Below are 6,000 nucleotides of genomic sequence, written 5' to 3'. Positions count from 1 at the left end.
AAAATAAGTATTTGGTCAATAACAAAAGTTTATCTCAATACTTTGTTATATACCCTTTGTTGGCAATGACAGAGATCAAACGTTTTCTGTAAGTCTTCACAAGGTTTTCACACACTGTTTCTGGTATTTTGGCCCATTCCTCCATGCAGATCTCCTCTAGAGCAGTGATGTTTTGGGGCTGTTGTTGTGCAACACGGACTTTCAACTCCCTCCAAAGATTTTCTATGGGGTTGAGATCTGGAGACTGGCTAGGCCACTCCAGGACCTTGAAATGCTTCTTACGAAGCCACTCCTTCGTTGCCCGGGCGGTGTGTTTGGGATCATTGTCATGCTGAAAGACCCAGCCACGTTTCATCTTCAATGCCCTTGGTAATGGAAGGAAGTTTTCTCTCAATCTCACGATACATGGCCCCATTCATTCTTTCCTTTACACGGATCAGTCGTCCTGGTTCCTTTGCAGAAAAACAGCCCCAAAGCATGATGTTTCCACCCCCATGCTTCACAGTAGGTATGGTGTTCTTTGGATGCAACTCAGCATTCTTTGTCCTCCAAACACAACGAGTTGAGTTTTTACCAAAAAGTTATATTTTGGTTTCATCTGACCATATGACATTCTCCCAATCTTCTTCTGGATCATCCAAATGCTCTCTAGCACACTTCAGACGGGCCTGGACATGTACTGGCTTAAGCAGGGGGACACGTCTGGCACTGCAGGATTTGAGTCCCTGGCGGCGTTGTGGGTTACTGATGGTAGGCTTTGTTACTTTGGTTCCAGCTCTCTGCAGGTCATTCACTAGGTCCCCCCGTGTGGTTCTGGGATTTTTGCTCACCGTTCTTGTGATCATTTTGACCCCACGGGGTGAGATCTTGCGTGGAGCCCCAGATCGAGGGAGTTTATCAGTGGTCTTGTATGTCTTCCATTTTCTAATAATTGCTCCCACAGTTGATTTCTTCAAACCAAGCTGCTTACCTATTGCAGATTCAGTCTTCCCAGCCTGGTACAGGTCTACAATTTTGTTTCTGGTGTCCTTTGACAGCTCTTTGGTCTTGGCCATAGTGGAGTTTGGAGTGTGACTGTTTGAGGTTGTGGACAGGTGTCTTTTATACTGATAACAAGTTCAAACAGGTGCCATTAATACAGGTAATGAGTGGAGGACAGAGGAGCCTCTTAAAGAAGAAGTTACAGGTCTGTGAGAGCCAGAAATCTTGCTTGTTTGTAGGTGACCAAATACTTATTTTCCATCATAATTTGCAAATAAATTCATTAAAAATCCTACAATGTGATTTTCTGGATTTCTTTTCTCATTTTGTCTGTCATAGTTGAAGTGTACCTATGATGAAAATTACAGGCCTCTCTCATCTTTTTAAGTGGGAGAACTTGCACAATTGGTGGCTGACTAAATACTTTTTTGCCCCACTGTATATATATATATATATATATATATATATATATATATATATATATATGCGTGTGTGTGTGTTTGTTTACGGTACTTGCTAGATATTGGGGGCTTCTTGGGATGTGGTTTTGAATGTTATTGTTGTAACAGTGTGTTAACTAGCATGCTCTAATTGTAATGGTCGCATTTGCTCCCTGCTAATTTAGCTATTTCCTTGCTAACAGACGAATCAGGAATCTACAGCCATCAACATTCTGTTGTCCTACACTTCTAATTTGCTTCCGAGTGTCTATCGTCAGAATTAACACCAATCACCTGGGATCACCGGTTGGATAATCTTTTCTTTAAAAACACAATGCAAGAGAGTTACGAAGTACGATCACAACTGTTACAAAACCAATTGCAGGTTGCTCTAGTTGCCATTCAAATGTCACAGGTGTCACAGTCACTGATATGAAAAAGACATTCACCTCCAAAAATCATTTTTTCTATTAGTCTAACAGATTAATAACATTCTCCTACGTGTTCCTACTATCCCCGTCATAGAGCCGTGCCTAAAAATTGTGGCGCCACAGCCACAGAAGCAGGTACTCATAAAGCCTGGATGGTGGCCCATAGATGTGTGAGCTGATGTGTTACTCAGAGGGCCCCCATGAAAAGACACTTAGGCGCCTCTTCCAGTGCCTGCTCCTCGCACTAAAGCAACCATTAGGGCTGAGTTTAAAGGGCAGGACATTAGGCTGCTGTCGTCTAGTGTCAGTCCACCGCGGGGACCGCGACGTGGTTAACTGCCTCGTAAATAAATACCACACGTGTATGGGCAGGGGGTGGTGGTGGGGGGGAGGCTCGGAGTCAACCACAGGTTTGGGCCAGGCTATTTTCAACGCCCCTACACTCCCCCTTCACCAGCCCCATTAAACCCCAGCCCCGCCAGACCAAACCATCAACCTCATAAGTCATCCACTAGACTCCAGACTGGTGGCTCCCCACTCAGTCCCTCAGTCTCTCTCTAGCTTGTTCTCTGTCTTTCTCTCTCTCTCTCTCTTTCTCGCTTACTCTCAGTCTTTCTCTAGCTCGATCTCTGTCTCTCCCTCTCTCTAGCTTGTTCTCTGTCTCTCCCTCTCGCAGTCTCTCTCTAGCTCGTTCTCAGTCTTTCTCTTGCTCTCTCTCTCTCTCTCTAGCTCGTTCTCGTTCTCGTTCTCTCTCTCTCCCTCTCTAGCTTGTTCTCTCTCTCTCCCTCTCTCTCTAGCTCGTTCTCAGTCTTTCTCTTGCTCTCTCTCTCTCTCTAGCTCATTCTCGTTCTCTCTCTCTCCCTCTCTCTCTAGCTCGTTCTCTGTCTCACTCTCTCTCGCTGTGTCCCCTGGCTATGCTCAAAAGTACTACAAGCCCCGTAGTGGCGACAGCGGTGATGGAAAAACTGAGGGCTTAAAGTAGCGCTGGGGTCTATCCGTCTCTCCCTCCCTCCCCCCGTCTCTCTGTCTGTCTTCTGTGCAGCGGACCACACAGACACTCCAAACCACATCCAAGCCGTCTGGCTGTGATGAGCACATTCACACAGAGCAGTGTGGGGTAATAATCTGCCAAAGGCAAAAACGACTCTCACCACTTTACTTTTCAGTTTTGGAAAGGCAAGAGCTAAAAGCAGTTTGCTGTGTCAGACAGGAGGGGTAGTTATATCGTTAGACTCCAGCAGACTTATTCTGATGCACTCATAATAGCAAATCATCACATACTATGGGATTGGACCAGTTGCTATGGAAACATGGGTTGTTTTCTGAGGATTCTCCACTGGCTGCGGTGATACAGTATTTGTCCAAATGCAGTAATTGGCATGCAAAGGCTTCTGGTTGTTTATACAGAATGCATCAGTGTTTAACCTTAGTCATTTTAATCCAAACACAATTTTTTTTCTTGATGTCATGCAAATCCAATAGAAACATGACAATATAGCCATCATTGTACCTTTCTGTGGAACAGGATTAAAAAGGAACCACACAGACACAGTATTGGGTGCCACGTCCTCTGTCAGCAATAACCCATGGCTTTGCCAGTCACAGACAACCAAGTGTGTCTCAGTCCCAGCCATTTAAAACAGCATCTACTGTTTTAATGCACCAAAAACTAGTCAAACCCCTCAATTACTCTTCATGAGGGAACGTGTTTGTGTGTGTTTGTGTGTCTGCACATTTGTATGTGTGTATATTTGTGTGTGTGTGTGCGTGCGTGTGTGTGTGAAGTCTGTGGTTTGGTAGGGTTTGGCGGTTGTGAGAAAGTGTGGTTAGAACTACGCTCACACAAATGGCGGTTTAAATGTGAGCAGACAGTCAAATTCTCATTTTAAGAAAACAACACTGTGCTACCCAATAGCCAAACCACATGATGTTTAAATCATTTTGGCTTAATTGCTTTTTAACAAGGCTACCTACTGGGTTGACATTATGCATTAACACCGTGGGTGCTGAAATTTCACAGTCTTGACAGGTCTGGCGACGTGTGGCCCTCTCAGACTCCTGATTACTTTAGACCTTATTTTTTTCCAGGCTTGATCATCACAATGTGTACTAAAACGAATCATGTCCATCTCTGTTGGAAATACTGATTTAGTAGTCCGGAGGCCATGAGTGTGTTTGGCACCTGATGATCTGTTTGTTATAGTGAATATTGAATGCAAAAGATGGCATACTTTTCTCATCTTGTAAGAGTCCCGTGAGAATGGTACAGTATCTAATGGTGCATATATACTGCATGTAAAACAAGATCATGGGCCATACTGTACACCCCTTCATTAGAGACGTGCCAGACAGTGGAGCGTGTACTTCACTACACACCCAACATTTCAGATATAATATAACCTTTGGGGGTATGTCCCAGGGACAAGCTCATGGAGTGCACAGCATGTCTGACTGCACGTGTGTGTGTGTGCTTGTGTGTGTGTACGTGTGGGTGTGTGTGTGTGAGTTCACGAGTGTGTCCCCTGTCTGTCAGTAAAACCTTTATTTGGGTTTGTGTACATTTCTAAAATAACAATGTGCAGCATAGAAATTATAAAGTACTCAACATGTACAATATATAGTTACCAAAACCCCAAAAAGCTTTTTTAAATTGCCTTGAAAATGGCATTATATGAAATGGCATACAGAAATACACACAGGAGACGATGGGGCTGGTGAGACGTCAAAACAAAACGAATTGGGACATCCTAATATCCTGAAATTACTCACAAACAGGTCCCCAGATAGCTCACACTGCGGTCAGGAGATACTTATTTTGGAAGGACATGGTCCTAAATAGCAAGTGGAAACGAGGAGATGATGATGGACTTGCATCTACTCACCCTAAGCACCTCATTCTCTCTAAATAGCTCAGAGGAGGAGCATCAGATTCCTACTTCAAACAGGCCAAAGGAATCCAATAAATAGCACATCACAAATGAAAAACAACATTGTGAACATTTTCATCCGAACCATTAAAAGGAAGATAAACGGCGGTGACCAGAGCCTTAAGTAAACAAACTTTGAATAAATTGCCCATTCTGGGCAGTTAAAACAATGACAACCACAATAGAGCAGCTATAAACACTGAAATGACGCAAGAGAGACAATCTGTTGCCATTACTCAATTAAGGCTAATTTCACAGCCCAAACTCACTTTTAACTTGTACTGATTAAACTGGACAAGGCACTGGCATTATAAAACCACTGATTCTAGAGGACGGAAGTTTCTACTGGTTTTTATCTTTGTCTTCTAATAGGAGACTGATTCAGCCTTTAGATGTCTTTAGGCCAGTATGTGGACACTGACCAATCAGCATTGTATGAATCATAAGCAGGGAGATGGAAGAAACCAGTTGCCACATAACAAATATTCTTCCTGTCCCTTTTTGCTCTTCTTCTGACATATCCCATCTCACAGTAGGAGGAAAACCAGATAAGAACTACAACAATTCCGATGCTAATGGAAAAATGAACAACCTATGGACAAACTCAACAACCCTGGCAAGGAAACATTACAGTAGGTTTCATTCAAGTTGAACTGACTGTCTTCCTCAAGGTAACAGCGCATTTGTACTAAACAGCAGCCATTTTCCTCTTAGACACTTCTGTTCCCCTCTAGTGAGAAAATAAATCAATTATCGACCACATTCTTCTACAATCTACTTTTAAGCTGTCTGTCTGTTGCCACAAGCAGCTAGCTGGATATGTCTACTATGCAAAAACATCTGACTCAGGGGCCTATGACAGTGTTCTCTAAGCAGAAGAAGAACCCTGGTGCTTTGATATATTGAACACCTTACTAATTACAGTATTTCAGCTAATTATACTGCTCAGATGATCCACCTGTAGTGTCAGTAGCTGATGTTTAACCAGGGGTCTGCAGTCATAACTGTCTAACAAGGGTCTCATACGCTACTGATGAAAGGAGCTAGATATGAAATAGGTACCTCTTAAACACATTACAGCAATATCCAAATAATTTCTGCTATAATTAGTCTGCCCAGAGTAGCTTCCATTTTCTGTATCTCTGTATTCCCAAGTTATTTTCTGGGGCAGGGCAAGCTGAGATGGTGTGAGTGTATTTTTTGATCATATCTTCCTACCAG

Source organism: Salvelinus namaycush, chromosome 22 (assembly GCF_016432855.1).
Source record: "Salvelinus namaycush isolate Seneca chromosome 22, SaNama_1.0, whole genome shotgun sequence".
NCBI lineage: Eukaryota > Metazoa > Chordata > Actinopteri > Salmoniformes > Salmonidae > Salvelinus > Salvelinus namaycush.
This window is presented reverse-complemented; position numbering follows the sequence as displayed.